General features: G+C 37.7%; 1 pseudogene; it reads right to left on the bottom strand.

Moving 5' to 3' along the window:
- Window positions 1-294: 294 nt before the first annotated feature.
- On the bottom strand, window positions 295-859 carry LOC105527451 (annotated as a pseudogene).
- Window positions 860-9,485: the final 8,626 nt, after the last annotated feature.

Here is a 9,485-nt window from a genome sequence, read left to right as displayed (position 1 = left end):
AAAGCCCGAAAATGCCAAGGACTGGCAAGAGTGCCATATGCGATGTGTGTGGAATGGCAGCTCACTGTAGCAGGTGCTTGGGACTCAGTCAGGGTGTTGGAGAGGCACTTACTTATAGCAAGAATGTTTCATAAATGATATCGGATATAGTCTAGGTTAGTGGGGGGGGGAACACATTGCTTAGAAATAATTATCCATAGATCTAAAGTCAACAAAAGTATTTTTTTCTAAAGTAAAATTACAAACATTTTTCAGAGGAAGGGGGAACAACTTAAACCAGAAAACACCTTCATATTAATCATTCTCCTCACGTACTTCAAATTTGTACTTAATGTCTTTCTCCTCCTGGACATCAGAGAAAACACCTCGGTATTCTGGCAGAAGTTTATATTTCTCCAAATCAATTTCTGGAAAAAATGTGTCACTTTCAAAGTCCTGAATGATCCTTGTCACAAATAGTTTAAAATTGCTTGGGTGATTCATGGATTCCTTATAAAACAGAACCATCACCAACCACCCAAATCATGTCTACTTCATTTGCTAATTCTGGTTATTAAGTTTCAAGGCATCATCCAGACTTCTGGCAAAAAAAAAAAAAAGAGTTCCTTCTGGAGGTTCTTTTGGTCTCTGCTGAGAACTAAATTAATTCTGTTCTTTAAAGGGCGATTTTTCTCAGGAAGGGAGAACCAGATCTTCCTACCCATAATCACCAGATTCTGTTTACCTTCTGCTGAAGAGGTTGTGGTCATTCTCTGGAAATACCTGAACTCATTCCTGAGCGGCGGCTAGGGCAGGTCCCTGTTTTGTTGATGCCAATGTTCTGGGACACAGCGACGATGCAGTTTAGCAAACGAACCATGACAGCAGCAATGAGCAGCTCTGAGCCTGCTCGCTACACCAGGACACGTGGCCAAGATTGGACTCTTTTATTTTTCAATTGACAACTAATAATTGAACATATCCATGAGGTTTATAGTGATGTCTCAATACATGTAATGCATAGTGATCTGATGAGGATAATTAGCACATCCATCATTTTAAACATTTATCTTTTTTATGTTGGAAATGTTCAATATTCTCCTTCTAGCTATTTAAAACTATGTAATATATTATTGTTAACTATAATAATTCTATAGTGCTATACAATCCTAATAATAGCCAAATAATGTGGCTTCTTTCAGCTTATGTCTAAGCTGAAAAGGCAGTACATGTCGGGATCTGAGTAATACTGAATTTTACATGTCAGAATATAACTGATACTGAACATAACCTTGCTTCTCCTCCAGCAGAACAACATTAATATTACCAAGAACAACAACAACTACTACAACAACCACCACAACAAAAACAATATTCCCTGCTCTGGCAATTCATAAAGCCGATCAGTTCTCAAGCTCCCTCCTTGCATGTTTTTCTTCTTTCTTTCTTACATTTCATTAACTATTTGCTTGAGTAAAATTATGATGCAAGGCTAAATTATGAATTATAAATCATAAATGCCCTTCAATACACAGGCACAGACACTAGTGCTTATTTTTCAAATATATATATATAATAGATAATTACATAAGAAAATTTATATGTATAAATGGCTCTACAACTTTCTGAAACTTATAGGTATGTATTACATGGCATTCCATATGAATATAGATTACTCAATTATTTTGAATCAATAAGTATTAATCACGTACCTTTTATATGTTATACTAGGCACGAGGAAGCTAAAAATAAAAGATAAAATCTCTGCTCTCAGATTTGCACAGTTGAGAAGGAAAGATCAAGAATAAAATGGGAATTTTTATAAAGTGAATTAAATGCTATAAATATGGAAGCACAGAATACAATGGAGTCAGAGGTGAAATACTCAATTTATATTATAATTTAAGAGGGTGGCTTTTAATTTTTTATTTTATTTTGTTTTATTGTATTTTATTTTATTTTAATAGAGATGGGGTCTTGCTCTGTCACCCAGGCTGGAGCCGAGAGGCGTGAACAGAGCCCATTGTAGCATTAAACTCCTGACACACTCACCTTAGCCCCTCGAAGGGCTAGGATTGCATCCATGAGCCACTGTGTCCAGCCCTACTTCTTGAGTCAAGATAATGTCTAAGCTAGATCTGAAATGTATGTAAGGGAAGAAGGGCAGGAAGAACCTTTCAGGGCATCCTCAACAATTACAGAATATGTGAAGTCTGGGACTTGTGAAAAAGAATACGAAATACTAGGATAATAGTAAATTTCTCACAATTATTTTTGAAAATTCGCAACATCAATACAGGTGCTTCTGGAAGCATCTTGGGTCAAGCCTTGCCAGAAAGAGACCCTGAGGTGCAGGTTCTTGAGCAAGGAATTTATTAAAAACGAGCTCCCAGAATCTGATAAATCTTACATCCACAAAACAGGAAAGGGAAGGAAAACATGCTGAGAAAGTGCATTTCCAGACAAAGATACTGAAAAGATGCCATCAGCCTTATCAGGAGCAGGCATTACAGCTCAGAGTTTGCCCCCCATAAAGTTAAGGAAGCTTTCTCTCCATCCTCCTGCAGCAGCTATTAATTGGCTAAGACCCATTCTGGAGATCTGAAAACCACAGGAACTCCAGTCTGTGTGATAAATAGGGAAAGTGGTTTCAGCAGTCCAGGATGATATTCAAAGAAAGCCTGTGATGCAGGCTGTTAAGGCAAAGACCCAGAGAAGCCATGACGAGGCACATAGAAATGAATAAGAAGGTCTAAGGGAATCTGCGAAAGCACTTATATGGTCATTATAGGTGGACATAAAGGAAGCTTTCCTAAGTAGGTTTAAGTCATGGCTAATAAAAGGGCCAGAACACACCAAACTATTGACCATTATTGATGAATAATTTACATATCATAAAATTCACCCATTTTAAATGTAAAATTTAATGATTTGTAGTAAATTTTCTGAGTCCTGCAACCATCACTATAATCTAGTTTTAGAACATTTTGCTCACTCTGGTAAGATCCCTCATACCCGTTAACAGTTTATCCCCATTCCCATTCCCACTCTCAGTCCTAGGTAGACACTACTCTGCTTTCCCCTTCCATAGATTTGCCTTTTCTGAACATCTCATATGAATAAAGTTCTTAACACATGTGGACTTTGGAGCCTGGCTTCTTTGTATATTGTACTTAATATGTTTAACTAATTGTACTGAACACCCACTTCACCCACTTTTATGTCAGACATTATAAACTAGGCTATTTGTGACATATATATGAAGGAGAAGAGATTGCATGCTCTAGTGAGGAAAACAGAGTAGGCAGGTAATCCTACAAATAAATTTTTCAAATTTAGAATAAATTTTATGATGCTCTGGAAGTTATGGAAAGGCTTGGCATGGGAAACAATATTTGACTGAGTCTAAAGAATAGCAGTTAGCTAGGCAAACAGTAAAGCATTTCAGATACAGGGAATCAGGATGTGTCCACTATCAAGAGGGAACATGCTCAATACAACTGACTGAAACATGTTTTTTTTGGCTGACTGGAGTCTGAAAAAAAAGAAAGAATCGTAGAGACAAGACTGGAGGGAATCAGGGGCCAGGCCAAGTTGAGTCATATTAAGCCATGTTAAAGATTTTAGTCTATTTTAAGACCAACCAAAAGCAATTAGTGTGTTTTAAATTGGGTTTGTTTAGAAAGATCCATTCCATAGCAGCAGGGAACTTTTTTAAAAAGTTTTCAAAATACACTTTCTAAGCCAGGGATCTCCAAACCTTGGCGCATGGACCAGCACCATGGTCTGTTAGAACCTGGGCTGCCCAGCAGGAAGTGAGCAGCTGGCAAACGAGTAAAACTTCATCTATCTTTGCAGCCGCTCCCCATCACTCACATTACTACCTGAGCTCTGCCTCCTGTCAGATCAGTGGTGTCATTAGATTCTCACAGGAGTGCAAACTCTATTGTGAATTATGTATATGAGGGATCTAGGTTGCATGCTCCTTATGAGAATCTAATGTCTGGTGATCTGATGTGGAACTGAGGCAGAGATGCTAGTGGCTGCAAATACAGATTAACATTAGCGGAGAGGTTTGACTGCATAAATACCATAATAAGTCAATTGCTTGTGGACTCATATCAAAACCCTATCAGTGAGTGGCAAGTGACAAGCTGCATCCAGTGGCAGGCTTATAGTGGCAAGTGATGTTATCTAATGAAGCCATGAAACCTTCAAAACTGCTTTGCCACTGGAGACCAAGTATCCTGCATTAAAAGATAAGCTTTTGATGTATTTCAATTGTACAGCTGCATCTGATGCCTGGCTTTATAGTGGCAAGTGAGTTGATATACTTCAATTGTACAGTCGCATCTGATGCAGGCTTTAAGTCAGAATTCAACACTTATTTTAGATTGTGCCTGATCTGCCCGTTATTTTATATGCCACTTCCAACTGTGCCTCTTTCCTGCACTGCATACTTCGTCACAGTTTTAGTAAGCCCACAAGCTAACCCTAGCCAAAATGAGTAAAAAACAAAGTCACTGGAGAGTTTCTTTGAAAAGGGAGAAAGACCCCAATGATGAGGCAGCAGAAGACTCTATGACTGCCACCAAAAACAACAACAAAAAAGCTGCATTTAAAAGAAAATACCAAGAGTCCTACTTAAATCACAGGTTCATTGCAACAGGTGATTCATATTCTCCAAGCCCACTTTGTATAATATGTGGCGACCTGTTATCTAACAAAGCCATGAAACCTTCAAAACTGCTTTGCCACATGGAGACCAAGTACCCTGCATTAAAAGATAAGCCTTTGGAGTTTTTCTAAAGAAAAAAAAAACATGAACATGAAGAACAGAAGCAATTATTAAACGCCACCACTTCATCAAATGTGTCTGCACTGAGAACATCATTCGTAGTGGCTAACCACATTGCTAAAGCTAAGAAGCCCTTATTGGTGAAGAGTTGATCCTACCTGCTGCTAAGAACATTTGCCATAAACTTATAGTAAAGGCTCCAGTTCAAAAGGTGGCACGTGTTCCTCTTTCAGCTAACACCATAACTAGACAAATTGATGGAACAGTAGAAGATATTGAAGAACAATTATTAGGGAGAATTAATGTCACCAAGGAGTGCAATCCAGGTTGACGAGTCTACTGGTGTTGACAAAAAAGGCAACAATGCTTGTTTTTGTGTGATGTATTTTTCAGGAGGATGCACATTGGGATATGTTATTTGCACTTTTGTTGCCAACCAACACCACAGCTGCAGAAACATTCAAGTCTTTGAATGGTTACATATAAGGAAAACGGAATTGGTCATTTTGTATCAGTATATGCACGGTTATAAAGCAGCTGCCATGACTGGATGGCTTTCTGGTTTCACCACTCAGGTCAAAGAAGTATCCCTTGAATGTGAGTCTACACACTGTGTTATCCATAAAGAAATACTGGCTAGCCAAAAAATGTCACCTTAGCAATGTTTTGCAGGACATGATTAAAATTATCAGTGACATAAAAGTACATGTCCTTAATCCACATTTGTTTGCACAGCTCTGTGGGGAGATGGACACAGAGCACACACATCTCTTATACACAGAAGTGAGATGGTTTTCTAAAGGTGTATTACTGGTCGGAGTTTTTGAATTATGAGGGCCACTCCAGAGATTTCTTTTAGAAAAATAGTCACCACTGACAGCACATTACAGTAACACAGAATGGGTGGCAAACCTTGTTTACTTGCATGACTTATACAAACTGCTCAATATACTCAATTTGTCACTTCAGGGGCGAATGACAACTGTGTTCAAGTCTTCAAAAATGGCTCCTTTCAAAGCCAAACTGGAATTATGGGGGCAATGAGTGAACGCTGGGATTTTTAGCATGTTTCAAACAGTAGTAGAAATTTTGAAAGAGACTGAACCAGGGCCTTTGTTCTCTCAGCTGCTGCATGATCACTTTTCTCAGTTTTCAAAAGTTTGTGCATTACCAGGTGTGGTGGCTCACGCCTGCAATCCCAGCACTTTGGGAGGCTGAGGTGGGTGGATTACCAGGTCAGAAGTTCAAGACCAGCCTGGCCAACATGGTGAAACACTGTCTCTGCTAAAAATACAAAAATTAGCCGGGCATGGTGGCAGGCTCCTGTAATCCCAGCTACTCAGGAGGCTGAGGTAGGAGAATTGCTTGAACCCAGGAGGCTGAGGTTGCAGTGAGCCGAGATCATACCATTGCACTCCAGCTTGGGCAACAGAGCAAGATTTCATCTCAAAAAAATAAATAAATAAGTTTGTGCATTATTTCCCAACCACAAAAGAATCCCGAACTGGGAAGGAATGGATCCATGACCCATTTCTGAAAAAGCCAGGTGAACTGACTTTGTCCATGCTTGAAGAGGATCAATTGCTTGAGATTGCAAATGACAGTGGCCTTAAAAGGCAGTCATGGCAGCTGCTTAATTTATGTATATACTGATACAAAATCAAAATAAAATGCACAATAAATGTAATGTGCTTGAATCATCCTGAAATCATTCCCCTTCCCCATCCATGGAAAAATTGTCTTCCATGAAACCAGACCCTGGTGCTAGAAAGACTGGGTACTGCTGCTCTAAGCAGAGGAAGGAGCACATCTTATTTTACCTGCCTCAGACAAATCAAGGTTATGTAAAATGTTAACTCATCTAACAATTAAACAATAAAACAATTCCTTCATGGATACTTCTGGACAATCTGCAGTTCACCCTACCTTTCTTATTCTGGTTTCATAATGAAATAGGCACATTTCATGTGCATCTGGGCATTGTACAACCACCATCTATTCTGATTAAATGATGAGGATTGGTCAAATTTCCCATTCAGTAAATTTAAATATATCCCTTAGTTCACTATAAATTATGTGGAGAACTACTTCATATCACTTGCTGTATCTTGGCTATTTTCTGTGTTTTAGAACTAAAAACGGAAATGCAAAGACTCTACTCCTCTAACTAATATAAAGCCTTTACTTAAAATATAGGCAAGTTAAGGCACGTATCCAGTTAACTGAGCAAAAAGTTCACTTCCATGGCCAGAATGATTCTAGTATATTACTTACACGGATCCAACTCAGCAGATAAAAACTTACCAACACCTTCCAATATTCCCAATACACCAGATGATTTACTTAAGACATGCAGTAAGATTAAAAAGATGTTACACTAGAAATGAAAAACTTATATTCAGTAAGTAAGAAAATATATCCAGTAAATATCAAAGAGACTATCATGTTGTTTGGTTTCCAATAATCTTTAACATGAATTTGAGAATAAAATAACACAAATTAAATGTATATTGGGAGTTAAATTGACATGTCAGTGTTTTGGAACTTGAAGATATGCACATGCTTAGATGCATGTATATGTATACATATATGCATGTATGTTTACAAATATATATTACATATGTATTCATATATGTTTATATATGACATATATGTGTGTATGTATATACACACACACATATATGTCATTGTCCACTCAGGCACCAGATTTAAGCAGAGTTCAAATCTGTACTCCACTTAGAGGTGGGTTCCGTTGGGTATTTTGTGAATTATATACAAGAAGTATGGCACAAGGGATCATTTGGAAGATATAGAACTCAGTGCCTTTCTCGAAACATGCTAGACACATTTCTTTTTTATTGGAATGAGTCTAACATTGTGACCGCAAGCACTCTGGATAAATAGATACCAAAAAAGCACATGTAATTTCTGAACAAATATTATAACTCCTCTTATTCTTAGAACTACGTGATGCAGGCAAATTATTGTCACTGTTCTACAGAAGGGGAAAACTGAGAATTTGGATAAAGCATTTATCTAAAGCCATGCAATCATTAAAGTTATGTATCTGGAAATTAAATACCAGTTCTGATTTCCAAATTTCTATAACTTATTGTTTCTTATCTCTAGAAAATATTTAAAGTTCATAGTTCTGTAGTAATTTTACCATTAGTAATTTTTTCTTTTTAAAATATTGTATTAACTTCCCTTATATACTGAACAGACATTTCTATTTTATAATATAAAAATTATAGTGTAAAGAATTCCCCTTCCTGTGTCCAAGTGATCTCATTGTTCAATTCCCATCTATGAGTGAGAACATGAGGTGTTTGGTTTTCTCTTCTTGTGATAATTTGTCGAGAATGATGATTTCCAGCTGCATCCATGTCCCTACAAAGGATTGAACTCATCCTTTTTTATGGCTGCATAGTATTCCATGGTGTATATGTGCCACATTTTCTTAATCCAGTCTGTCACTGATGGACATTAGAACTTCAAGTATAATAAAAAAAAAATAAGAACAAAACAAAACAAAAAAATGAATTGAAGATCCTCTCATTTAGAGAATGCTTTATCTTTACTTCTAGAAAATAATACAATCTCATGGAAATGATTAAGATATGGACAGACTGGACATCAAATGAATCATTTCAATTTCAATGACAGAATCTGCAGGTATTGAAGAAAAGGGGATTGACACATTTTATGATAGTCCTAGATAGGGATAAGCTGGAAGAAAAATCAGATACCCAGACATTTGCCCTTTTTATGTTGTGCCATTCTGCATATAAGGAAGTTGAGATTCTGCATTATCAGCTACTAGGATCACAGCCCAAGTCTGTGTCTATGTAATGAACAAATAATTGCTTAACTCCTTTAAATGACAATTTGGCTCAGTAACGAGGGAAACAAAATGAGGCAGATTGACTGTATGACTGAAATGAATAGCCTGAAGAGTTGTTTTGGGGGCTCTTTGCTGCATTGGATCAGAAATTCAATAAATTTTCCATATTTCTTTGCAAGTCCAGGACACTATATGTAATTCTACAACAAAAATGAAGCTGATTTCTAGGAGGTTAACAAATGGTCTATCTAAACTTTATATTTTGTTTATATGCATTGAATACTAAGAAAGTAAATCTCACTGTGGGGATGAAGAGGATTATGGGAGAGAAGAAGAGGGGAAGTAAGGGATATTCGTCTGCAGGAATATCAGGATATTCCTTAGTATTTAATTACTTGATTTACATATTTATTTAGAGACAGGGTCTTGCTCTATTGCCCAGGCTGGTGTGCAGTGGCATGATCACTGTTCTCTGCAGCCTTGACCTTCTGGGCTCTAGCAACCTCCCACCTCAACTTCCCAAGCAGGTGGGACTACAAGTGTGAGCTACCATGCTCAGCTAACGTTTTAAACATTTTTTTGTGGAGATTGGGTCTCATTATGTTGCCCAGGCTGGTCTCAAACTCCTAGGTTCAAAGCCAGCCATCCTTACGCCTTGGCCTCCCAATGTGTTAGAATTACAGACGTGATCCACTGCTCTGGGCCTTGATATTTTTTTTAAATTGCGTATGCTATGTCTTCTGTTCTCTTCCCCTACTCTACTCACCACTCAGCCCCCTTATACACATATGCGCACATACACAAAGTGTAAGTGCAAGTGCTTGTCTTACTAGATGGAGATAATGGCCAAATAGTAAGGGGAAA

Source organism: Colobus angolensis, unplaced genomic scaffold (assembly GCF_000951035.1).
Source record: "Colobus angolensis palliatus isolate OR3802 unplaced genomic scaffold, Cang.pa_1.0 Scaffold118, whole genome shotgun sequence".
NCBI lineage: Eukaryota > Metazoa > Chordata > Mammalia > Primates > Cercopithecidae > Colobus > Colobus angolensis.
Note: the sequence above shows the minus strand (reverse complement) of the source record. Positions and strands in the feature narration are given on the sequence as shown.